The 27,765-nt window shown below is 44.6% G+C and overlaps 1 protein-coding gene and 1 pseudogene across 1 annotated transcript in view; both read left to right on the forward strand.

The window, feature by feature from the left end:
• The window catches only part of CSN4 (COP9 signalosome subunit 4), a 296,826-nt gene that overhangs the window by 97,152 nt on the left and 171,909 nt on the right, over positions 1–27,765 (forward strand). The gene's annotated exons all lie outside the window — the stretch shown is intronic.
• LOC137640350 (5S ribosomal RNA) lies at positions 25,134–25,252 on the forward strand (annotated as a pseudogene).

A 27,765-nucleotide genomic window follows, 5' to 3' on the forward strand; every position in this document is an offset into this window, starting at 1 on the left:
CTCGGTGCCCAGCTGTCGATTCAACTAAATCAGTCAGCACTTTCTCTTTTACTTTTGATTATTTCTTTTTTTCTCCCATCTCTTCCTTTTGGGCTCGATATTGTTGACGACTTTGGCATGTTCGATTTTACTTTGGATGCTGCTTTGGATTTGGCACAGTGTGGGATGGACTGCATTCCATCTCAACCTGTGCCAATTTAGATGCCATCACCCTCTGGCAGACCCCATTGGGTGCAGACCAAGTCTGTTAAGAGTCGGGCTCCAGTGATCCGGTCTTAAGTCACCCATATTTGCGGGTAATGGGTGACGCCAGGCATTGGAGTCGACGGTGGGAGGGGCTAACTACCCCCACTGACCAGTGTACGCCCACCTTAAGAGAGGCAGCCCCTCTCTAATAGAGGACTGGTCCCCGCTGAAGCCTCTTCTCGTGTTGGGCCACATGGGATAGGAGGACTGACATCCTCCGATAAGAGGTGGATAACCCGGCTTGCTTTTTCAAAAAAACCCAACACCTCTGTTGACGACCTGGAAAATACAAACATGGACCTCGGTACAGACAGCTCCAACTCGGGTTCTAACATTGTAACGTTAGAACCTTATTCACGTCATGTGAATAATAAAACGCTAGAGAAGAAGAGAGAGAGAGTGAAAAATGATGACAATACAGAAAAATATAGAAAAGTAGAAGTATTACCTGGTCACTATGAAGTAGTGAATTATGAAAAATTTTTTATCTTGGAATTTGAAAACGGAAGAAATGAGCGTATAAATGTTTTTAAAGCTAATAGAGAAATAGTTAATTTATGTGGAGGGCAGCCAAAAATTTTACCCCAGGGAAATGGAAGTCTCTTGATAGAGACACTGTCCCCATTACAAGGTGAAAGGTTAAAAACACTTACAACATTGAATGGTCATAGCGTAAAATGCGTTTCACACCCTACTTTCAACCAGAGTAGAGGTGTAATATATGCTCCAGAATTGTTGGATATAGAGGAGAAAGAAATAGAGGATGAACTGAAAAGTCAAGGAGTAGTTAAAGTAGTCAGAATGAGAAAGAGAGTTGGAGAACAACGTATCCCTCTTGCTACTCTGATTATAACATTTGATCAATGCCGATTACCAAATGTTATAAAAGCTGGATGGCTATCTTTGAAGGTAAAACCATATATCCCGTCACCATTGCGATGTTATCATTGCCAAATGTATGGCCATTTAAGCCAGAAATGTAAAGAAAAACTAAACAATAAGCCAGCTGTTTGTGCCAACTGTGGAAAAAGTAGTCATGGAGTATGCATAGAAAACCCTAATTGCATACATTGTGGGGAAGCACACCCAGCTACATCTAAAAGCTGTGTAAAGTTTATTTTTGAAAAAGAAATCCAGGCCATTAGGACCATGGAAAGGGTTACTTTTAAAGAGGCTCGTAAAAGAGCTCTTGAAAAGCAAATAAGACCAGGGCAACCTTTTTCAATGGTTCTGAAGAAAAACTTGTCAAACCACACAGACGAAAATTATATCTCTACTTCTAAGATAAAGAAACAAATGAAAGTAGTTAAAGAGGTTGAAAGTCCCATCAAAAATCTATATCCAGAAATTGTGGAAAAATCAAAACGGACACTTAAAGATCTGAAAATTATTCAAAAGCCAACTACTCCGATTTTAAACAATAGTACAAACCTCTCACAGGCCGTTTCCTTGCCTGATCTGATGGAGGTTGCACTCGAAACCAATTTACCTGGTGAACCCGTAGTGGGGAAGGTGCAAAAACCTGACAGATCACAACCTTTTAATCGAAAAAGAGAGAGACCTCCCTCCCTCTCTCCTCCTACCATAAGAAACATTAAAGTCACGACTTCCAATAAATATGATATCTTGTCTGCTGATGTTTCTGAACAACTAGAAGGTAAATTGAACCAATCAGAAATTCAAGTTGAGGTCCACCATCCTCCTCAACAATTAGATCAAAAGGACACAAAGAAAAAGAGAAACACAAAACCCACTATATCAAGATCCTCTCTAGAGTTACCTCCGGGAAACATTGTTAGATCAAATAGTGCCATTGGGAAGACTTCATCTAAGGTGTCTTCCAAAAAATAAAACATAGTTTTTTCCTCCATTCTGCAATGGAATTGCCAGGGTTTAAGGGCGAAATATGAACAACTTAAGCTCCTCATACGTGAGCACTCCCCTATAACAGTATGTCTACAAGAAAGCAAGCTCGATGCTAATACTCCTTGTCCTCGAGAGTATGTTAGCTATAGGACACCATATGATCAACGAGCAGGGAGCCATGGGGGAAGTCTTATATACATTCGTCGAGATGTTCCCCAAATATCTTTGTCTATCTGTACCCCTCTGCAGGCAGTGGCTGTACAGATTGATATAGGGAGAAAATACACAATCTGTTCTCTTTACTTGCCTCCAAATGATAACATCTCATATGATAATATAGTAGAGGTGATTAAACAACTCCCACAACCCTTTATCTTACTAGGAGACCTTATTAGTAGACATCCTTTATGGGGTGATGTTTTAGCAAATGCAAGGGGTAATATTATATCGTCAATTTTGGAGAATGAAGATGTCGGACTCCTCAATACAGGAGAGCCCACACATTTTCATGTACAGACAGGTACCTTGTCCTGCATTGACCTATCAGTTGCAAGCTCTAACTGTCTTCTCGATTTTAATTGGAGAACATTAGATGATTGGCATACTAGTGATCATGCACCAATCATTATAAACACCAACAATGGTCCACCTTTACAAAGATCACCTCGATGGAATCTTGATAAGGCGGACTGGAATAGATTTCGGGAGTTAAGTGAAATTGAAGGAAATGCAGAACAGTTTGAAAGTGTTGATGATGCCATAGACTTACTTAATGGAACTCTTCACACAGCAGGAGTGAATTCCATTCCCAAAACAACTGGGATATTCAGACGACGACCAGTCCCCTGGTGGTCGTCAGAACTAACTGCCCTGCACAGAGCCACAAGAAAGTCTTTAACTCGATTGCGCATGCACCGTAATGAGGAGAATTTAGTCATATACAAGAAATGTAGAGCACAGTTCCGCCGTGCCATGAAAGAAGCTAGGCGCCAGTCTTGGATGTCCTTTGTTTCCTCCATTAACAGTAGAACACCAACATCATCTGTGTGGAGGAAAGTAAAAAAGATAGCAGGAAAATTCACCCCAAACCCACCACCAGTGTTAAAGATAAATGGCCAGTATATGACTGGAGCAACCGAAGTTAGCAATGCCCTGGCTGACCATTTCTCAAATGTATCGTGCAAGTGTCAAGCAGCTCCTGGTCACCAGTATAGGAGCAATGAAGAAAAGAAAGTTTTAAACTTCGCAACAAGAAAGCAAGAGTCATACAATTCTCCTTATACTGAAAGAGAATTTGATTCTGCTCTTGCTACTTGTAACGATACAGCCCCTGGACCCGATGGAATTCCATATGCAATGATTAAACATGTACCTTATAATACAAAGTTATTTATTTTAAGCATTTTTAATAGAATATGGCATGATCATAGTTATCCAAGTGTTTGGGAACTAGCCATTATTTTAGCCTTTTTAAAACCCGGTAAGGACAAGTTTTTAGCAGCAAACTACCGACCTATTGCATTGACATCTTGTTTATGTAAAATCATGGAGAAGATGGTCAATGCAAGACTGATTTGGTACCTTGAAAAGAAGAATATTTTATCACCCATTCAATGTGGATTCAGGAAAATGCACTCAACGACTGATGTGCTGATACAACTTGAGTCCTCCATTTGTGAAGCCTTTGCTTCCAAACAGCACCATGTTACAGTTTTTTTTGATCTTGAAAAGGCATATGATACCACATGGAGATACGGTATACTTAAAAGAATCCATGAGTGCGGATTGAGAGGTGAGCTACCACTATTCATCCAGTCATTTCTTTCACATAGAGTTTTCCAAGTGAGAGTTGGGGAAGCTCTATCACAGAGTAAATGCCAGGAAGAAGGAGTTCCTCAGGGGAGTGTGCTGAGTGTAACCCTTTTTGCACTAGCAATTAATGGGATATCCTCAGTCGTTCCCCGGGATGTTCTTGCAACATTATTTGTGGATGATCTCTCCATATCATTTGCTGGAGCCAGAATGGCAATGGTTGAGAGAAAAATCCAACTCTCTATTGATAAAATTATCCATTGGGCCGATATGAATGGATTTAAGTTCTCAACAAGTAAAACTACAATTGTCCATTTCTGTCGTATACGGGGAGTACATCCAGACCCGGATATATACATCAAAGGTCAACGGATCCCATGTGCAAGTGAAGCCAAATTTTTAGGGTTGATATTTGATTGTAGGCTTACATGGGTTTCTCACTTAAAAACATTAAAAGCTAAATGTGTTGAAGCTATGAATCTTTTAAAAGTCTTGTCCCATACATCATGGGGGGCAGACCGCAATACAATTTTAAAATTATACAAGGCCTTGATATTTTCCAAAATTAGTTATGGATGCGAAATATACTCCTCAGCAACCCCAAGCCGGTTAAAAATACTAGATTCAATACATCATGCTAGCATTAGATTGTCCACAGGAGCCTTTAGAACCTCCCCTATCACAAGTCTCCTTGTTGATGCTGGGGAGTTGCCTCTGGACCTTTACCGAATGTCCTCTATTATTCGGTATTGGTTTAGATTGCAAAGACTCCCCAATTCTTCAGCCTTTCAAACTGCAAGCCTTGTAAGGAACTCAACCTACTTTGAGTTGCACCCAAAATCTCCTCAACCTTTTGGGTTTCGGGTTAACCAATTATTAAACAATCTGGATATGATTAGAAATAAGGTGCTTCCATTCAAGGTATCATCAACGCCTCCATGGAAATTACCTGACATATCTTTTTGTAGATACTTTATTGGAGTTAAGAAGAATTTGACTGACTTAGAATCCAGGTCTCTTTTTATGGAACATGTCGAAGAACATAGGGGATCGACTTTTATATATACTGATGGCTCCAAATCTGATGCTGGCGTTGGATTTGGAGTACATAGTAATGATTTTAATTGTAGAGGTGCACTTCCTCTAACAGCTTCCATATTTACTGCCGAACTGTATGGCATATTAACCGCTATTGAGAAAATAGCTTTGGAAAAGGAGGGTAATTTTACAATTTTTAGTGATGCAAGGAGTGTTCTTCAAGCTTTAGAAGTTTTTAATTCTAGTAACCCTCTAGTTTTAAAGATTTTAGAATGGCTTTTTATTATTGGACGGAAAGGTATAACTGTTCGATTTTGTTGGGTTCCAGCACATGTAGGTGTGTCTGGGAATGAGAAGGCAGATTTACTGGCGAAGAATGCGGCATCCGAGTTGCTACCAAGGAGGTATCCCATTCCATGTAACGATTTCCTACCTTACATCAAGAAATTGGTATGTGATAAATGGCAACAGCACTGGGATAGTCAAGATGGCAATAAAATGAGGGAAGTAACAAATATCATATCACCTTGGAGGTATAACATGATTCCCCGAAAATGGGAGACGACTCTTTGTCGTCTCCGTATTGGTCACACACGGTTAACACACGAGTTTCTGCTGAAGGGCCAACACCAACCGTATTGCGAGGACTGCTTAGTACCTTTAACAGTGAGGCATTTGTTGACCGAATGCCCTAATTTTACTAACTTAAGAAATAGATATCTGTTTGAGGCTCGAGGTGAGGATGGCAGGTTTATCCTTGCCAAGATTCTTGGACATGATGTGTCTTACTATGCGAGCGGAATTTTTAGATTTATTTCAGAAGCAGGTCTTCTGAAAACTATTTAACTATTGTAAGGACTTCTTAATTTTTTATGGTTTTAATCGAATTTGCTTTTAATTTTCATATACAGTAAATGGTATCGGCGTCAATGACCTTAGATGTCAGGATGCCAGAAAACTTTCAATCAATCAATCAATCAATCAAAGACCTTACTCTCAAAACTCTTTTCCTCGTCTGCCTTGCAACAGCCAAAAGAGTTAGTGAGGTTCACGCCTTCAGCAGGAACGTAGGATTCACATCTGAAACAGCTACATGTTCCTTACAGCTCGGTTTTTTAGCAAAAAATGAAATTCCTTCACGTCCTTTGCCTAGATCGTTCGGAATTCCTAGCCTTTCCAACATGGTGGGTAACGAACCAGAGAGAGTTCTTTGTCCTGTCAGAGCTCTAAAGTACTATCTTAAAAGGTCAAAGCCTATACGAGGGCAATCAGAGGCCTTATGGTGTGCCATTAAGAAACCTTCGATGCCTATGTCCAAGAACGCAGTTTCGTATTACATAAGGCTTCTGATTAGAGAAGCTCACTCTCACATGAAGGATGAAGACCTTGCTTTGCTGAAGGTAAGGACACACGAAGTGAGAGCTGTGGCTACTTCAATGGCCTTCAAACAGAACCGTTCTCTGCAGAGTATTATGGATGCAACCTATTGGAGGAGCAAGTCAGTGTTTGCATCATTCTATCTCAAAGATGTCCAGTCTCTTTACGAGAACTGCTACACCCTGGGACCATTCGTAGCAGCGAGTGCAGTAGTAGGTGAGGGCTCAGCCACTACATTCCCTTAATCCCATAACCTTTTTTAACCTTTCTCTTGAATGCTTTTATTGTTGTTTTTGGGTTGTTACGGTAGGCTAAGAAGCCTTCCGCATCCTTGTTGATTTGGCGGGTGGTCAATTCTTTCTTGAGAAGCGCCTAGGTTAAAGGCTGTGTTGAGGTCCTTTAGTATGGGTTGCAGCCCTTTATACTTCAGCACCTTAGAGTTGTTCAGCCTCCTAAGAGGACCGCTGCGCTCAGTAAGGAAGACGTACTTATTAAAGGCAGAGTAATGGTTCAAGTCGACTTCCTTACCAGGTACTTATAATTTCATTTGTTATTTTGAATAACTGATAATATGAAATATGGGATACTTAGCTTCTTGATTAACATATACACTGGTTTTCACCCACCCCCCTGGGTGTGAATCAGCTACATGATTATCGGGTAAGATTAATATTGAAAAATGTTATTTTCATTAGTAAAATAAATTTTTGAATATACTTACCCGATAATCATGATTTAATTGACCCACCCTTCCTCCCCATAGAGAACCAGTGGACCGAGGAAAAATTGAGGTGGTGTTGACAAGAAGTACTGCAGTACCTGGCCACAGATGGCGCTGGTGAGTACACCCCCCTCTTGTATAGCGATCGCTGGCGTATCCCGTCCGTAGAATTCTGTCGGGCAACGGAGTTGACAGCTACATGATTATCGGGTAAGTATATTCAAAAATTTATTTTACTAATGAAAATAACATTTTTCTTCCATTTTGCCATGGAACTGTCAGGGTTTTAGGGCTAAATATGAAGAGCTTAAGCTCCTTTTGTTCCGTAACCGAAATACAAACCACGCTATTTACATTGGGTTTACCTTTTAGCGCAGCTGAAATGGCGAGCCATTAGAATTTAACGAGGGTGTATTACCCCCGTGCAGGGGGGGGGGGGGTGTAGGGGAGTGGTAGCTAGCTACCCCTCCCCCCCTCACACACAGATGAATGCTCACTTTCACTTTTCGCTCGGACTGCGACAGACGTCTCTGTCTTGGTCCTCTCTTGGCAGCACATTGTTTGATTTGTCTTTAATTAATCGCTTACTTTTCTTTTACTCAATATATATGTAAACATGTTTTCATGTTTGTATATATATTTGAGTATAGAATCAGTAAGTTTCCTTTTCAGAGTTGTGTTTGTAGTGTACGATATCTACGTGGAGTCCTCGGCAGTTAGGCCACCACGGCGTAATTTTATGGGTTGCGATCGAGTTTGACTTCGGTCTTTCTCTCTCTCTCTTGAGGTCGTTCACCCTTTTTCTACGTGTTACTACGCCCTTGTAGCTTCCTTTCCGTGTGGGGGGGTTGCTATGCCGTACGTTTATCTCAATTAGTTTATGAATATAATTGTAGTTGTTACCCTCCTAATGAGAGAATGCCTTGATGAAGTCATTGAGCTTCAGCACGGCATTCTATTCCCGTGCTGAAACTTGGTGACGGGCAAGAGGGCTCTCGAACTTGGGGAAATTGCTCCCCCAGTTCGAATCTAAATTTCTCTCTTAATTATCTTTTTCTTCCTCTTTATATTGCTTCAACCTTCTCCTAATATTATAAACTTTCCTTCATGTTGCTGTCCCAACCCTATGAGTAAAATTTCCCATATGTATGTGTATATATTTACATATATGTGTGTGTTTATTATTATTATTTTTTTTTTCTCTTTTTATGGCATGGATGTTTCTACATCTGTTATTGCCACTTGGGCGGATGTTTCTACATCCGGTATTGCTGCCTGCTTTGATGAATGGGAATGGTGTCACGGTTGGGAGGTGTTTGTGCTCAAAGCTATATGTGAGAGTATTGGATGATCTCAGCCATCCCGAAGATGGTTTGGACCTTTTTGGCGGAACTATTCTCAAGTGTTGGGTCTTCGGAATCCAGGGGGATCCAACGCTTGGGGTAGGACTCTCGGCTTTTGACCGGAAGCCCGTCATTACAGATATGGGGAGGATGATTCCATAGTTTCTTGGTCTCAGTCCTAACAGGCTGGATCAGCTTACACCTGTGCCTCTATATCTGTTTTGATGCTATCCTTCGGGTAGGGTATGGAGTGGACCTTCTGGGAAGTATACTCTCACTGTGCCGGTAGTGGAGAGTGTAAATTTCCTTCCCAACATGTGATGCCTTAATGTTCTCAAGCAGGTAAATCAAACTTCAAAAAATCACTCTTCTCTCTTCTTTTTTATGATGGATTCTTGTGAAAATGACCCCACCTCCCCTGGATATGCTGACTCGCCCCCGGCACTGTTGACGACCTCTGGCAATTCATTTAAAGAAAACTCCGTTGACGACGTAGGAACTAAAAAGGACTATTCTTTAAACACTCGGAAAAAGGGTAATTTGGGCAACACAGGAAAATTGAATGTCCTGCACATTACCCAAATCCCATTAGAAACTAATTATGATATGCTACATGAAATATTTGAGTGTTATGGATTAATAAAAGAAATTAGAATGAAACTTCAAGATGATAATTGGGAATCTTGGTTATCATTTAATTGTCATGAGGAAGCATTTAATGCAAGCCGTAATATTGTTGATATTATAGTAGGTAATATGAGTGTTAAGGGTGCTCTGTGTGATGGGGCACCTAAAGATCTGGATGTCTACAGACCAGCAGACTAGGCTGATAAAGATATAGAGGCAGATATGCCATCCCAAAGAAAGCCAAAACCACCAATGTGGCTTCTTGCTCAATCTGTAGGAGGTACGGAAAATTATTTCAAGGTCTGCAAATTTCTTCAGAGGAAGGTAGGTACGATCGCACCTGGAGATATATCTCGATTCGGTAAGGAAAGTTACTTGATAAAGGCCAAGTCATACACACAGTCTGTTATACTGTCCAATTTGAAGACAGTAAATGATGATATAAAATTGGACATCAAACCCCATCTAAACTTTAGCTATGGAAGGGGAGTGGTTTTTAATAGGGATCTGTATGAATTTACTGAAGAGGAGATATTGACTATGTGTCCTCTATCAGTGTGGAAAGTACATAAAGTACCTGGAACATCAATGATTGTTCTTACTTTCCAGGATGCCGATGTACCTTCCCACATAGACATAGAAAACGAAAGGATCAGAGTTCAACCTTTCAAGCAAAAGCCACTGCAATGTTATAATTGCTTTAAATTTGGACATCCTTCCAAAGTTTGCAATAGTGAAAGAATTTGTAATACTTGCTCCAATATTTACCATGGGGAATGTACATTTGAGGCAAGGTGCTTAAACTGCAACTCTAATCATAAATCTAATGATAGGAGCTGCCAGTTTTATAAGTTAGAAGAGGCTGCCCTCAATAAATCAATTATTGAACATGTAAGCGTGGGGCATGCCAAGAGATTATTAAATAAATCTAATACTTATGCAAAGACATTAAAAACAGGAGAAAAAGTTCATCGGGAATCATCTCGCCCACCTACTACTGTAGGTAGTTCTCGAAAAAGGAATTCACCATCTATTGATAAACTGCTGCATAAGACAAGAACATCTCCTAAAGATTTATCATTGAGTATCAACCAAAAGACATTGCCCACCACTATCAAACCTTTGTCCCCCATTACAAAGGATAGTACTAACCTCTCCCAGGCCATATCCTTGCCTGATTTAATGGAGATTCCACCTGACACCAAGTTATCAGGTGTACCTGTAGTGGGGAAGGTACAAAAACCTGGTAACTCACAACCTACTAATCGTAAAAGAGAGAGACCTCAATCTCTCTCACCCCCTTCCATAAGAAATACTAGAATTATGACATCAAATAAATATGATGTTTTGTCTGTTGATGTTGCCGATCAACCAGAAGATAATTTAAATAAATCAGAAATTCAAGTTGAGGTCCACCATCCCCCTCAACAAATAGATAAAAAAGATACAAAGAAAAACACCAATGTAAAACCCAACATAACAAGACCACCTCTGAAGAAACCTACAGGTAATAATGTTAGATTAAAAACTGCTAATGGGAAGACCTCATTCAAGATGTCTTCCCGAAATAATCCATAGTTTTCTCCTCAATTTTGCAATGGAATTGTCAGGGTTTAAGGGCGAAATTTGAAGAACTTAAGCTCCTAATTCATGAACATTCCCCCATAATTGTATGTCTACAGGAAAGTATGCTTGATGCTAACACTCCTAGTCCTCGAGAGTATGTTAGCTATAGAACACCATATAATCATCAAGCAGGGAGCCATGGTGGAAGTCTCATGTACGTTCGTCGAGATGTTCCCCAAATACCTATGTCTATACGTACAACACTGCAGGCAGTGGCTGTACAAATTGATATAGGAAGAAAATATACCATATGCTCTCTCTACTTGCCTCCAAATGATAATATTTTATATGATGATTTAGCAGAGGTCATTCATCAACTCCCTCAACCATTTCTCTTACTGGGAGATATGAATGGTAGACATCCTTTATGGGGTGATATTTTAGCAAACACAAGGGGCAATATTATTTCATCAATTGTGGAGAATGAGGATGTGGGACTCCTTAATACAGGAGAGCCCACACACTTCCATGTTCAGACAGGTACCTTGTCATGCATTGACCTTTCAGTTGCAAGCTCTAACTGCCTTCTTGATTTTGATTGGAGGACATTAGATGATTGGCATACTAGTGATCATGCACCAATCATTATAAACACCAACAAGGGTCCGCCTTTGCAAAGATCGCCACGTTGGAATCTAGACAAGGCAGACTGGGTTAAATTTTCTGAGCTAAGTGAAATCGAAGGGAGAGCAGAACAGTTTGAAAGTATTGATGATGCCATAGACCTACTGAATGGAACTCTTCATACAGCAGGAGTCAATTTAATTCCCAAAACAACAGGGTTATTCAAACGACGACCAGTCCCGTGGTGGTCTTCAGAACTAACTGCACTCCACAGAGCCACAAGAAGATCTCTAACATGATTGCGTAGACGCAGAACTGATGAGAATTTAATTATGTACAAGAAATGTAGAGCACAGTTCCGTCGTGCCATGAAAGAAGCAAGGCGCCAGTCATGGATGTCTTTTGTTTCCTCCATTAACAGTAGAACACCACCATCTTCTGTGTGGAGGAAAGTAAAAAAGATAGCTGGCAAATTCACCCCCAACCCACCACCAGTGTTGAAGGTGAATGGCCAGTATGTAACTGAAGCAAATGAAGTTAGCAATGCCCTGGCTAATCATTTTTCAAATGTATCCAGCAAGTGTGAAGGAGCCCCTGGTCACCAGTATAGGAGCACTGAAGAAAAGAAAATTTTAAATTTTGCAACAAAAAGGGAAGAGTCGTATAAATCTCCTTTCACTGAAAGAGAATTTGATTCCGCACTTGCTCATTGCAATGATACAGCCCCTGGACCCGATGGAATTCCATATGCAATGATTAAACATGTACTTTTCAATATTTAACTTAGCCGGTGATTATATAAGCTGCAACTCTGCTGCTCGACAGAAAACTCTACGTTAAAAATCCGCCAGCGATTGCTATGCAGGTAGGGGGTGTACTTCAACAGCGCCATCTGTCGTGCAGGTACTCAGTACTCAATGTAAACAAAGAACTCAATTTTCTCTCTGTCGGGCTACCGGCAAGACCTACTAATTCGCTGTTGCTAACTGGATTTGTTTTCACAACTATTTGGTGAAGTACACTATTCTAGTTTTGAGCTTTCGCTATGCAGGTGTTTTATCTTCATCTCAAAACTTGAAGTCGTTTTGGATAGATTTAATTATTGTGAAAAAGAGAGTATGGACTTTCTTTCACTTTTAAATGGCCGACCCTTCCCTTAGACGGAAGTGTGTTTAGGCTTTTAGTAATTTTCTTATCACGTTATAGATCTATATATTTTATATCTCTCCGCCTTTATTAGGCCTCTTCGATTAACTTTCCATTTATTATAAACATATAAAAATAAATTTTAATGTTTTGTTTATATGCGACCTTTCCTGATAGTAGGCGGTCCTAACTTGGAACCGAAGTTAATCAACGTTGAGCCCGTTATATCGTATTTAGCTTTTAAAGAATTTAAAACTTTTTAAATGTAATGTTTTATGAAAGAATTTCTTTGATAGTCTTCGTACTGTTTTCAAAGATGAACTAACGTTTAGTTTTTTAGGCTACGCAGTTGTTGACGTTCAGGACGTTCAACATGCGCTCTATCGTTACGATAGAGAGAGAGTGTATCACGGTTTCACTTTGCAGTAAGAGTAAATCGATTCTGACGTTTTGTTCATTCTTTCTTAGCTTAAATGTTTTAAATTCTAATTTAAAGGAACTTTTTATTTGAAAAACCTTTCAGTTTTTTCCTTTAGTCAAATAACATGTTTTTTTTGACGATATGTAATTGGGCTCTTCTCTTAGGTGCGAAATCAAGAGAGAAAGAGAGAGAGAGATAGAGACGGAGGGAGAGAGAGGAGAGAAAACGTTCCGTTCAAGCGGGTAACGTTGTTCTCGTGTTACTCTCGTCCCTAGTCTCTGTACGGGGAGGAAGGATAAAACGTTTTTAGGTTTTTATTCTCGTCCCCAGGCTATGTGCGGTGAGAGATTGAAAACGTAGTTTATATGAACTAGTGTTTAGTCTCTTTCCCAGCCACTGAATTTTTTATCTTAAAATATGTTTTCTGTTTTTTGCTGGTATTAATGAGCTGCATTATACGACTGATTTCGCAATTACTACCTTTTAATGAAGGGTAGAATTGCGTGTTTCAGGTAGAAATCAGTAAAAGTTTCGATTTCAGTGAAATAAGTGCAAAACAGAAAATCGAAGTGATAAAGTGATATGCGCAAAGTGTCACAGTGTTGCGTCCGAGGGTTCGTCTGTTCGTGCCTGTCGTTCACCTAGTCCGGGACCTCTTGCAAGCTCCCAAGCCCAGGGGAGAAGTAATGTCGAACGACTTATGGGTTCGAGAGGCCTTGATCAACGAACAGACGTTTCCCTCTATGGTATCGGGTGTATCTTACCAAGATCTCCCCTACCATAAGACGAGAGAGACGTTTTTTCTCCTCGTCATCCGAAGGCTTTTCGCATAAGAAACCTGTCACAAGGTTTCGAAGCCCTTAAGCGAAAGTCAGTCCTTTCAGGACAGGTCCAGCGTCCTGGTTACAGCCATTAGGACAGCTCTGACCCTATGCAGTCATCGGATAACTGCTCGCCGCCTAACAAAAGCGTAACACAGACTCCGAAAGTCTTTTTTTGTAGGCAAAGTGTCGCGGTCACAGACGTTACCCTCGTCTATTACCACAACCTTTTCCGTTGATCCTTAAGGGGTTGTATGGCAAAACATGCAGTATATGCTTGCCTCCCTTATGGAAGACTATTCTGCCGATTAGTCCGTTGAGTCTAGCCGTTTATCTCATCGATATCCTGGCTTTCAGCCAACCTAACGTTCCTTTGTGCTTACTGTTGACGTTGGCGTAGCTTAGTCACGTCAGTCAGGTTGTTTAGAACCACACTCGATGCGGTCTCGTGTGGTTTTTCAGCCGCATTTGGACGTTAGGCCACTGGCTGATGCTCCTGTTGACGTTCTAGACGTTCACTAACAATCGGAGTTGACTTGTTTTGACGCTGTGCGTCAACCTCCGCATTCTAGAGTTGTTTTGACTGCTCAGTCTAGGCAGTCAAAGCAGTCTCGAGTGGACGCTGAACGTCCTCACGCACCTGTTGTGGTTGACAGTTCAGTTGTTGACAGTTCACAGACTGTCAAGCAGTTACATGACGTTGCGTTCTGGTCCGCTACTAATGCACCAGTGAGAGACTCAGCTTTTATCGGACAAGGTTCCTGTAGATGAGGAAGTTGCTGTTCTCCCTCCTACTGATATTCCCTTGAGGACTCTGTCAGATGGAGAGGAGCCTTAAGCTGCTTAGCCTCCTATGGACTTTAATTAAATCATGATGATTTTTTTAAGGATCTTCGTCCGGATCTTGTAACTGCTGCTCCTCGTTCGCCTAAACGTCAGAACTTACACTAGGCCTAGCTACTTCGAAGCCGTTGTTTTTAAGCTAGTGCTCTCTCGCTCTCCTAGAGAGCGTTACGTTGGCTAGGCGACTGGTTTTTCACCAGGAGGAGTTTGGGGGATACAGCCTTTGCTTTCCCTTCTTTTAAACTGGTTTATAGAGCGAGAGTCTGATATGACACGAGAGAAGTTCTCGGCTTGGGAGTTCATGCCTCTGCCCAGATAGACTTCTCAATTCTGGTAGACTCTCCCTGGCGCCTAGCCAGGAGACGCTCCAAGTTGTTTACAGGTCAACTTCTCAGCTGTTGTCGAGCCTTTGAAGTTTTGCTGTACTATTATGTCACGCATAACAAGGCTTTCAGGGATGGTAAACGGTTCCGCCTCAGTCGCTAACCCCGTCTGTTGCCACACCTGCTCCCGTAGACCCTAAATGGGCTTTGCTGCAAGACATGCAGTCCAAGCTTGCGTCCTTGATAGAGGACTTAAATGCGGAGAAGAACCTTCTGGCCAACAACCTTCCATCCGGTCGGTTGTGCGCCCTGTTGACGCTGAGGTAACCTACTCGCGTCTGCCAGTTGAGGTGGTTCCTCCACCGATGCGACCCAGTGTGGGTTGCCAGCCGCACGTTGACGTTAAGCGACGCTCGGAGGTGGTTGTTGACGTTCAGGACGTTCAACAACCAGCAGAGGTGACTTGTTGTGACGCAGTGCGTCAACCTCAGCAACCCGGTAGGGTGTTGACTGCACAACCCAGACGGTCTAGACAGTTTCGGGTTGACGCTGTGCTTCCTCGCGCACCCATGGTTGTTGACAGTTCACAGACTGTGCAGCAGTTCCATGATATTGCGTCCGGCTCCGTCACGCATCCACCAGTGCGACCGGATTCAGCGAGTCAGACGTTGCCCACTCCGTTGCCGTTCCCTCATCAGTTTTGGATGAGGAACCCTCTGATGAGGATGTTGCTGAACAAGACGATCAGCCCCCAGCCCTGCTATCCATCCAGAAGATGCTGAAGAAGGAACGCTGCTCAGTCAGGCTGTGGATGAGTCTGGTAGGGACGCTGTCATCCGTGGATCAATTTGTGTCACTAGAAAGACTACACCTCCGTCCTCTTCTATACCATCTAGCTTTTCACTGGAAAAAGGACAAGACGCTAGAAGCGGTCTCGATCCCGGTTTCCGAAAAGATAAAGTCTTGTCTGACTTGGTGAAAGGACTATATCAACCTAAGAGAGGGTCTTCCCCTGACTGTTCAGACTCCCAACCACGTTCTCTTCTCGGACGCATCGGACATAGGCTGGGGTGCGACAATAGACGGTCGGGAATGCTCGGGAATATGGAACTCGAGTCAAAGGACAATGCATTTCAACTGCAAGGAGCTACTGGCAGTACGTCTGGCCTGGAAAAGCTTCAGGTCTCTCCTTCAAGGCAAAGTGGTGGAGGTGAACTCGGACAACACCACGGCTTTGGCGTACATCTCCAAGCAAGGAGGGACCTACTCTCTGACGTTGTACGAGATCGCAAGGGACCTCCTCACCTGGTCAAAAGGTCTAGACATATCACTAGTAACGAGGTTCATCCAAGGCAACTTGAATGTCATGGCAGATTGTCTCAGTCGGAAGGGACAAATAATTCCAACAGAATGGACCCTCCACAAGGATGTATGCAAGAGACTTTGGGCCACCTGGGGCCAGCCAACCATAGATCTCTTCTCAACCTCGATGACCAAGAGGCTCCCAATATTTTGCTCACCAATCCCGGACCCAGCAGCAGTTCATATAGATGCCTTTCTCCTAGATTGGTCACATCTAGATCTATATGCATTCCCTCCATTCAAGATTGTCAACAAGGTACTGCAGAAGTTCGCCTCTCACGAAGGGACAAGGTTGACGCTAGTTGCTTCCCTCTGGCCCGCGAGAGAATGGTTCACCGAGGTACTTCGATGGCTAGTAGACGTTCCCAGAACACTTCCCCTAAGGGTGGACCTTCTACGTCAGCCACACGTAAAGAAGGTACACCAAGGCCTCCACGCTCTTCGTCTGACTGCCTTCAGACTATCGAAAGACTCTCGAGAGCTAGAGGCTTTTCGAAGGAGGCAGCCAGAGCGATTGCTAGAGCAAGGAGAACATCCACCCTTAGAGTCTACCAATCGAAGTGGGAAATCTTCCGAAACTGGTGCAAGTCAGTATCCGTATCCTCGACCAGTACCTCTGTAACTCAAATAGCTGACTTCCTCTTATATCTGAGGAAAGAACGATCTCTTTCAGCTCCCACTATCAAGGGTTACAGAAGCATGTTGGCATCAGTCTTCCGTCACAGAGGCTTAGATCTTTCCAACAATAAAGATCTACAGGACCTCCTTAAGTCTTTTGAGACCACGAAGGAGCGTCGTTTGGTTACACCTGGTTGGAATTTAGACGTGGTACTAAGATTCCTTATGTCAGACAGGTTCGAACCGCTACAATCAGCCTCCCTGAAAGATCTCACCTTAAAGACTCTTTTCCTGGTATGCTTAGCCACAGCTAAAAGAGTCAGTGAGATTCATGCATTCAGCAAGAACATCGGATTCTCATCCGAAACGGCTACATGTTCTACAACTTGGTTTTCTAGCCAAAAACGAGCTGCCTTCTCGGCCTTGGCCAATATCGTTCGATATTCCAAACTTATCGTATGGTTGGAAATGAACTAGAAAGAGTCTTATGCCCTGTAAGAGCTCTTAAGTTCTATTTAAAACGAACTAAACCTTTACGAGGCCCGTCTGAAGCTTTATGGTGTTCAGTTAAGAAACCATCTTTGCCTATGTCAAAGAATGCTTTATCCTATTTTATCAGACTGTTAATACGAGAAGCTCATTCCCATCTGAATGAGGAAGACCAAGCTTTGCTGAAGGTAAGGACACACGAAGTTAGAGCTGTCGCAACTTCCGTGGCCTTTAAACAAAATAGATCTCTGCAAAGTATAATCGACGCAACCTATTGGAAAAGCAAGTCAGTGTTCGCGTCTTTTTATCTTAAGAATGTCCAGTCTCTTTACGAGAACTGCTACACTCTGGGACCATTCGTAGCAACGAGTGCAGTAGTGGGTGAGGGCTCAACCACTACAATTCCCTAATTCCATAACCTTTTTAATCTTTCTCTTGAAATGTTTTATTATTGTTTTTGGGTTGTCCGGAAGGCTAAGAAGCCTTTCGCATCCTACTTGATTTGGCGGGTGGTCAAAGTCATTTCTTGAGAAGCGCCTAGATTAGAGGTTTTGATGAGGTCCTGTTGTATGGGTTGCAACCCTTGATACTTCAGCTCTTAGGGGTCGCTCAGCATCCTAAGAGGATCGCGAGGCTCCGTAAGGAAGACGTACTTAAAAAGGCAGAGTAATTGTTCAAGTCGACTTCCTTACCAGGTACTTATTTATTTTAAGTTTGTTATTTTGATAACTGCTAAAATAAAATAAAAAATCCTTAGCTCATAATAATGTAAACATTTATTGCTGGTCTCTACCCTTCCCCCTGGGTGTGAATCAGCTTATATAATCACCGGCTAAGTTAAATATTGAAAAATGTTATTTTTATAATAAAATAAATTTTTGAATATACTTACCCGGTGATTATATATTAAAGGACCCTCCCTTCCTCCCCAATAGAGACGCAGTGGACCGAGGAGAAAATTGAGTTCTTTGTTTACATTGAGTACTGAGTACCTGCACGACAGATGGCGCTGTTGAAGTACACCCCCTACCTGCATAGCGATCGCTGGCGGATTTTGAACGTAGAGTTTTCTGTCGAGCAACAGAGTTGCAGCTTATATAATCACCGGGTAAGTATATTCAAAAATTTATTTTATTATAAAAATAACATATTTTAATACAAAGCTATTTATTTTAAGCATTATTAATAGAATATGGCATGATCATAGTTACCCAAGTGTTTGGGAACTAGCCATTATTTTAGCCTTTTTAAAACCCGGTAAAGACAGGTTTTTAGCAGCAAACTATCATCCTATTACATTGACATCTTGTTTATGTAAAATCATGGAGAAGATGGTCAATGCAAGGCTGATGTGGTACCTTGAAAAGAAAGGTATTTTATCATCGATTCAATGTGGATTCCGAAAAATGCACTCAACGACTGATGTGTTGATACGACTTGAGTCTTCTATTTGTGAAGCATTTGCTTCCAAACAGCACCATGTTACAGTATTTTTTGACCTTGAAAAGGCATATGATACCACATGGAGATATGGTATACTTAAAACCATTCATGAAATCGGATTGAGAGGAGAGCTGCCACTATTTATTCAGGCATTTCTTTCACGTAGAGTTTTTCAAGTGAGAGTTGGGGATACTCTATCAGAGAGTAAGTGCCAGGAAGAAGGAGTTCCTCAGGGTAGTGTGCTGAGTGTAACCCTTTTTGCACTAGCAATTAATGGGATATCCTCAGCCATTCCCCAGGATGTTCTCTCAACATTATTTGTGGATGATCTCTCAATATCATTTGCTGGCACTAGAATGGCAATGGTTGAGAGAAAAATCCAACTCGCTATTGATAAAATTATCCAGTGGGCTGACATGAATGGATTTAGGTTCTCGACAAGTAAAACTACCATTGTCCATTTTTGTCGTATCCGGGGAGTACATCCAGACCCGGATATATACATTAAAGGTCAACGGATACCATGTGCAAGAGAAGCTAAATTTTTAGGTTTGATATTTGATTGTAGGCTTACATGGGTTTCTCACTTAAAAGCGGTAAAACTAAATGTGTTGAAGCTCTGAATATCTTAAAAGTATTGTCCCATACATCATGGGGGGCAGACCGCAATACTATTTTAAAATTATACAAGGCCTTGATTTTTTCCAAAATTAGTTATGGTTGTGAGATATATTCTTCAGCCACCCCAAGCCGGCTAAAAATATTAGACTCGATACATCATGCAGGTATTAGATTGTCTACTGGAGCTTTTAAAACCTCGCCTATCCCAAGTCTCCTTGTTGATGCTGGAGAGTTACCTCTAGACCTTTACCGAATGTCTTCCATTCTTCGGTATTGGTTTAGATTGCAAAGACTCCCTAACTCTCTAGCCTTTCAGACTGCAATCCTTGTAAGACACACATCATACTTTGAGTTACACCCAAAATCTCCTCAACCTTTTGGCTTTCGGGTGAAACGATTATTAAATAGTCTGGATATAATTAGAAATAAGGTACTTCCATTCAAGGTATCATCAACGCCTCCATGGAAGTTACCAGAGATATCTTTTTGTAAATATTTTATCGGAGATAAGAAGAATATGTCAGACCTAGAAGCCAGGTCTCTTTTTAATGAACATGTTAAAGAACATAGAGGATCAACTTTTATCTATACTGATGGCTCCAAATCTGATGCTGGCGTTGGATTTGGAGTACATAGTAATGGTTTTAATTGTAGAGGTGCACTTCCTCTGACCGCTTCCGTATTTACTACCGAACTGTATGGCATATTAACCGCTATTGAGAAAATAGCGTTGGAGAAGGAGGGTAATTTTACAATTTTTAGTGATGCAAGGAGTGTCCTTCAAGCTATGGAAGTTTTTAATTCTAATAACCCTCTAGTTTTAAAGATTTTAGAATGGCTTTTCATTATTGGACGGAGAGGTATAACAGTTCAATTTTGTTGGGTTCCAGCACATGTAGGTGTGTCTGGGAATGAGAAGGCAGATTCTCTGGCTAAGGAGGCTGCATCCGAGTTGCTGCCAAGAAGGTATCCCATTCCCTGTAATGATTTCTTACCTGACATCAAGAAATTGGTTTGCAATAAATGGCAACAGCAATGGGATAGCCTAGATGGGAATAAAATGCGAGAGATAACAAATGACATATCTCCTTGGAGGTATAATATGATGCCCCGAAAATGGGAGACGTCTCTTTGTCGTCTCCGTATTGGTCACACTCGGTTGACACACGAGTTTCTGCTGAAGGGCCAACACCAACCATATTGTGACGACTGTTTAGTACCTCTAACAGTAAGGCATTTGTTGACCGAATGCCCCAATTATAACAACTTGCGGAATAGATATTTGTTTGAGGCTCGAGGTGAGGGTGGCAGGTTCATCCTTGCCAAGATTCTTGGAAATGATGTGTCCTACCATGCAAGTGGCATTTTTTATTTATTTCAGAAGCAGGTCTTCTGGAAAATATTTAACTTTTATGACATTCAATTTTTATGATTTTAATTGAATACTCTTTAATTTTTTATTTTATTTAATTTTTTATTTTTGTATACATAAATTAAATGTTACCGGCGTCAATGACCTTAGATGTCAGGATGCCTGAAAACTTTAAATCATTCATTCATTCATTGTAGTTGTTAATTTTTCAGCTTGTAGAGCGATTCCTTTCGGGGTTTTCGTTCTTTCTTTAGTGTTCATTCATTTTTAAATTACATAATTACATAGTTTCATAATTATAATTGTTATAATTCTGTTTTGGTTACAGCTCTCCTTCCGTGAGTGTAAGTGGTTGTGAGGGCACGTGCCTGTTGTGTAATTCTTGTTTCCTTTCCCTCGGGATTCCTCTTCGGAGCCTTCCCGGGGGAATGAATATGTACTAATGATTTTTGTTTTATTTTTTTACAGTTACCGATCTAGTTCGTTTCTGTAATATGGCAACGGTGTGAGCTGTCTTGTTGAGGCCTGGGGATTCGGCTGTTGCTGCCTCCCCCCTTGTATTTTCGTCAGGGGCGTGTCTCCTTCTACTGGAAGTACTCCCGTGACAATTGACAGCTCTCCAGTTCATTTTAGAACTCGCAGGAGGCTTGCCTCCTTGGGTGGGTAACTTTCCTTCCGAGGGAAGTTTTTCCTGTCCAGGCTTGAGTTTTTCCCCTTTTGGGGGGTTCTTCTCTTGCCTTTTTTTTTTTTTTTTTTTCGTGCGACTATGCTCTTGGTGCTGAGCGGTCACACCTGCAGTTTCGCTCAAGGGGCTGGGCAACTGCAGGAGCCCCTCTTCGGAGGATTGCTCCTTTTAGGTCACTGGCTGACCAGTCTCTTCTACGAAGTGTTTCTCTTTCGTTCGCGAGAGAGTACACTCATAGAGACTCCTCTTCGGAGGATTCTTCTGTTGCTGTTGCTGTTGGCCCCCTTCGCCGTAAGGCCCACCGTCCGCCTCGTCGTAAGGGCTTCTCATCTCCCTATAAGGGTGCTAAGAGGCGCCTTTTTGAATCTCCGTTTGCAGCCTACAACTCCTTTTTCTTGATCTTCCGCCTTGGTGCAGATGGAGAGCAGTCTGATCTCGTCTTCCGACGGGCAACGGTCTTCCCGACGGACAACGGTCTTCCAACGGACATCAGTCTCCCGGCGGACAGGCAACGGTCTTCCGATGGAAATCTGTCTCCCGACGGACAACGTTCCCTTTGGGGCAAAGGGTTGCCTCCCACGGGGGTTCTTCCCTTGCTTGTCAGGGTTCCCCTGCGCGCCCTTCTGCTGTGTTCTCTCCTGCTCCTGTTCATCAGCGCTTCCTGATCGCTAGTGCTCTCCTGTTCGCCTGTTGGTCAGCGCTCTCCTGTTCGTCAGCGCTCTCATGATGATCATCCCTGCTGTTCCTGTTGGTTCCTGTTACGCGCCCACGTTCGCCCTCGCGATCTAGAACTTCGGTTCAGGTCTGGGTCAAGGACTCTTCTTCTATGCGCAGGCTTCCACGCGTTGCCTTCTGCTCGTCAGCAATCATCAGCTCGCCAGCGACCTTAGACGCATCAACGTTCACCTGCTCGCCAGCGATCTCCTACGCGTCAACGATCGCCATGGATCTGCCTGCGCGCCCTTCTTTGCCACCCACCAATGGGCGCCAACGGTTTTCTAACCGTCTAGGATCGCCTGATTAACAGCTGGCTTCAGCGCTCACCTTCCTGATGCACCTGCGCGCCTTCTGTTAGCGCGATGCGTGCTAACCATCGCTAGTCTCTCTCACGTTGGCAATCGCTTACGCACCCGCGCGATTCTTCATCTGCTCGCTAGCGTTTTGTTAACGCACCACCACTCGTCAACGCGCCGTCGCTTGCCGACGCGTCATCGCCCACCTGCGCGTCAGCGATAACCAGCTCACCACCGATCGCCTGTTGATCCACATCGCCAGCGGTCTTCCTCGCCCACGCGGCAGCGCGTTTCCTCGCCATCGCGCTAACGCTTGCGTTCGCCGCCTCGGACTCGCGCTCATTCAGCTGCCCACCCATAGCGACCGCTCGCCCGCGCGACCGCTCGCCCGCTTGCCCACCCACTCGCCTGCGTGCCCGCGCGACCGCTCGCCTGCGTGCCCGCGCGACCGCTCGCCTGCGTGCCCGCGCGACCGCTCGCCTGCGTGCTCGCGCGACCGCTCGCCTGCGTGCCCGCGCGACCGCTCGCCTGCGTGCCCGCGCGACCGCTCCCCCGCGCGACCGCTCGCCTGCGCGACCGCTCGCCTGCGCGACCGCTCGCCTGCGCGACCGCTCGCCTGCGCGACCGCTCGCCTGCGCGACCGCTCGCCTGCGCGACCGCTCGCCCGCGCGACCGCTCGCCCGCGCGACCGCGCGCCCGCGCGACCGCGCGCCCGCTCGGCCGCGCGCCCGCGCGACCGCTCGCCCGCGCGACCGCTCGCCCGCGCGACCGCTCGCCCGCTCGCCCGCGCGCCCGCGCGACCGCTCGCCCGCGCGACCGCGCGCCCGCGCGACCACGTGCCTGCATGTCTACGCTCATGCGCGTCCGCGCACATGCTCTCCAATGTTCGCCCGCGCGTGAACCGACGGTATTCCGTCGCGCGAACCGACGGTGTTCCGTCGCGCGAACCGACGGTGTTCTGTCGCGCGAACCGACGGTGTTCCGTCGCTCGAACCTACAGTGTTTCTTCGCACGAACGTCGGCTTAATTCTTGCAGTATCCATTGCTCGTCTGTGGTTATCGCTCGCCGACCACCAGCTCTCACCCTTCCTACCACGCTCGCCCTCCTTCTGCACTCCTTCGCTCACCTTCGTTCACCTTCGTTTGCGTTCCTGCGTGACCGCGCATGGGCGCTTCCACGTTCGCCCAAGCGTAAATCTTTGAATTACCATCGCGCGAGCTCCAGGGCGATTGCGACCACGCTTCCCATTGGGGTTTTCGCAGCATGGCCAGCCTGGTGAGTTCTTCTGGAGCGTATTTCCAGAACACGGCCTCACCCCGTAAACGTAGAGCATGGCACTTGCAAGAATAGGAAGAATCTTCAGGGAGGTCTGAGCAACACTCCTCTTTCCAGAACCTGGGTTAGCCCTTCCCCGTCATTCCCTGGAAGGATTTTTGGCGGGGGCTTTCCGTTCGAGATTTCTCCATCGGCCAAGGGGTGACTGCTTACCCCTTCCTCTGGGGGCTTACCAGGTCCTTTCCCTCCTCGGTTACGGCCCGAGGTTTGGTTCAAGGAAGCTACAGGAAGATCATGGGTACTGTCCTCCTCTCGGGCTCAGGCACCTTGGCGTTTCGTCGTTAAGTATCTAACTTGCGGACAAGCTCGATGTTGTACCATCTGGACGCACTGACTGAAGGCTTCCTTCGGGTGTCTCATCTGTGGATGTCGACAACCTCAGACACCCTTCCATCCTTGAGAAGAGTTTGTTTGTGCCCAAGGACAGAGACTTAGTCAGCGGCTGTGCGGAGGAAATCGACTTCCGTTTGCACTCCTCTGCAGGGCTCCAGCGCCTTTTTCTTTCAACCACGTCAGCCTAAGTTATCGGCTACGACAACTGAGACAAGGTGTCCAATTGCAGTTTCCTCCTGTCAGGAACAAATGGCACAGGAGGCTCCCGGGGGGGGGGGGGGGGGGGGGGGGGCATAGTCCTAAAGGGAGCGACAGAGTTCGCGAACTCTAGGATTGCAGGTTTCACGCTGGGAGGATGCCCAAGGTTACTCATCCGGATAACAGATTCCCGATGCCGATTCCTGCACGATCTCCGTGATCAGCCAAGGATATCGCGCCTGCCGTGTCTGTCAGCGAATTCAGTGTCACTGAACCTCTATGCCATGGGGTCGGCAAGAGTTTTGCCTGTTTGGGCAGAATGATCCATGCCTTAGGAGAAGGTCCTCCATAGGATCGTCGACGGCTTCACCCCCCGGCTTCTTCAGTCGATCCTTTCTCGTAGGAAAGCATCTGAGACGGGAATTCCATAGTCGACCTCTCAGCTCTGATCAAGTTTGTCGAACAAACTTAGTCCAGCGTGGAACAGCAAAATCAATCAGACTGGTAACGAGGCGACAGGACTCCTTAGGCCCAGGATCGGAAGGACGGGTACTTTCAGTTTCCATTCCATCCATCTTCCAGGAAGCTCTTGCAATCCAGCCTAGACTGCAAGTATTCCTGCTTATGATGCAGTGTGGCGATCCCGCCGTGGCATAGCAGGTTTTTTTCCCCAGAGAACTCTCCCTGCTTTCCTTATGGCCGCTCAGGTGCAGGCTTCCGCCTCCTTTGCTTTTTGGAGGGCTGGTCAACTCCGGTAGGCTCGGGTTCGACCTTCTTCAGCGCCGGGACAAGCTTCCGGATGCTTACCATGAGGGTGGGTTCATGGTATTCTGCTTGGAGCCTTCTCTTCTTCTGCCTCAACATCTGGAGTATCTGGCCATGATATTGAGTCAACGGCCTTACCACGTTGGAAACCCCGCTTCTCGTCCGTCCAGCGAGGTTAAGCAACGTCGGTTCTGGTCGGTACTTGGATGGGTGACCACCTGGGGACGCCAGATTCTGTTGCCACATCCTCCGAGCCTTCTTTTCAGTTGACTGTGGCAAGACTGAGGAGAGTCGCAGTACCTGTTCTCAGTCAAGCAGAGCTTTCAGCCCTACCTTGGAATGTTTCCTAGTTCTCCTTTCCTCATTGACCCGTCTATAGTCCGAACGGTCGCCTCAGGATAAGTTCCATGTGGGGCGGTCCAAGTTCCGGTGGTTTCAGGCAACGATTAACCGGACTTTCTGGCCCCTATGGGACCAGCGGAACTATTAGACCTGCAATGGGTGTTGACCTATAGAACCTCTTGATGGTAGTGGATATTCTCGTCCTTTCCTCACATTCTTGATGCTGTTCTCGGACTCGTCAAAGAAGGGGGGGGGGGGGCATGTTCCGGTCCAGGCCTATGGTCAAGACCTGAAGGATACCTCTCCATCATTCAGGCAGGCTTAGGGGCCGTAGTCCGGCCCCTCTACAGATTTTACAGCTCCTGCCGAGTCGCTCCGTGCGCGTCGACTTCATGATTCTGGCGTGTTCTAACCAGCAGGGGACGCATTTTCACACCTTCACATCTTGCAAAGAGGACACGGGGGAGAGTCACCAGTATACCTCTTCAGCCTGGACTCAAGGACATTCATCTCGACCTGTCTCCAGACCCTCCCCCGTCACGTCGCCCTACAGCACGATGTTGGATACATCGCAACGTCCCTCGCCTTCGAGTAATACTACTCTGTGACGCAGGTGCTACAAGCTGGAGTCTGGAAGCGTCTAATGACCTTCGCAGCCCGCTTCCTGCAGGGCGTGACCCACAGGAGTCTCGATACATTTTCTATCGCTCTGTGGTGGCTACACAACAGCTGGTCTAACCTCAGGCTCCTTTTTGGACAGGTAGCAGAAGGTTGAGGGCATTGTTATCAGGTTTTAGTCTGCATGAACGAAAGAAGTATGTCTGGCCCTTATTTCTTTCTTCATCATCCCCTCTACGGGGAAGCAGCATCCTGGTCTCTGCATAGCTGACCTCGAACCTCTGCAGGTAAACCATGCTTCCTTGTGTTCCGAGTATTGAGTCAATACTGTCGCGTCCCCCATACCCTGACGAGGTGGTATTGGGAACGTCCTAACCCAGAGTTCCTTCTGGAACTCCAGGTCAACTGCCTAGGACGGGTCACACTTCTTCCTTCACACACAAGCTTATGTAGGCCACACGGTTCCTTGCGGAGCAAGGAACTTGTGAGGTGCAGGGACTCCTTTTCTCGAGTGCGACTCACTCGGATTCTGAGTCCCCGGGTAAAGCCAAAGCCAGTATGGCTGGGGACTTTCCACCCTACCTAAGGGGTAAGTCACCCAATGTAAATAGCGTGGTTTGTATTTCGGTTACGGAACAAATGACAAATTCGAAGATAATTTGTATTTTTCCTAACCATACAAACCTTAGCTATTTACACATATTTGCCCGCCAGCCCTGTCCCCCAAAACAAGTCCTACCTCTAAGTGAAAGTGAGCATTCATCTGTGTGTGAGGGGGGGGAGGGGTAGCTAGCTACCACTCCCCTACCCCCCCGCTAACTAGCGCGGGGGTAATACACCCTCGTTAAATTCTAATGGCTCGCCATTTCAGCTGCGCTAAAAGGTAAACCCAATGTAAATAGCTAAGGTTTGTATGGTTAGGAAAAATACAAATTATCTTCGAATTTGTCATATTCATGAGCACTCCCCCTTAATTATATGTCTAGAGGCGATGCAAATTTGATCATAATATTCCTTGTCCTCGTGAATATATTAGTTATAGGACACCCTATGACCACCGAGTAGGAAGCCATGAGGGAAGTCTCATATACGTTTGTCGAGATGTTCCCCAAATATCTTTGTCTATTCGTACACCTGTGCAGGCATTGGTTGTACAGATTGATACAGGAATAAAATATACAATATGCTCTGTACTTGCCTCCAAATGATAACATATCATATGATAATTTAGTTTAGGTGATTCAATAACTCCCTCAACCTGTTCTTTTCCTTGGAGATTTGAATGGTAGACATCCTTTATGGGGCGATGTTTTAGCAAACACCAGGGGCAATATTATATCATCAATTGTGGAAAATGAGGATGTCAGACTCCTTAATACAGGAGAGCCCACACACTTTCGTGTCCAGACAGGTACCTTGTCATGCATTGACTTATCAATCACAAGCTCTAATTGCCTTCTCAATTTCGATTGGAGGACATTAGATGATTGGCATACTAGTGATCATGCACCAACCATTATAAACAGCGACGATGGTCCACCTTTACAAAGATTGCCACGATGGAATCTTAACAAGGCAGGCAGGGATAGATTTTGTGAGCTAAGCGAAATTGAAGGGAATGCAGAACAGTATGAAATTGTTGATGATGCCATAGACTTACTGAATGGAACTCTTCATACAGCAGGAGTTAATTTCCAAAACAACAGGGTTATTCATATGACGACCAGTCCTGTGGTGGTTTTCAGAACTAACTGCCCTGCACAGAGGCACAAGAAGATCTCTAACTCGATTGCGCA

The sequence above is a fragment of the Palaemon carinicauda genome, chromosome 4 (assembly GCF_036898095.1).
Source record: "Palaemon carinicauda isolate YSFRI2023 chromosome 4, ASM3689809v2, whole genome shotgun sequence".
NCBI classification, from domain to species: Eukaryota; Metazoa; Arthropoda; class Malacostraca; order Decapoda; family Palaemonidae; genus Palaemon; species Palaemon carinicauda.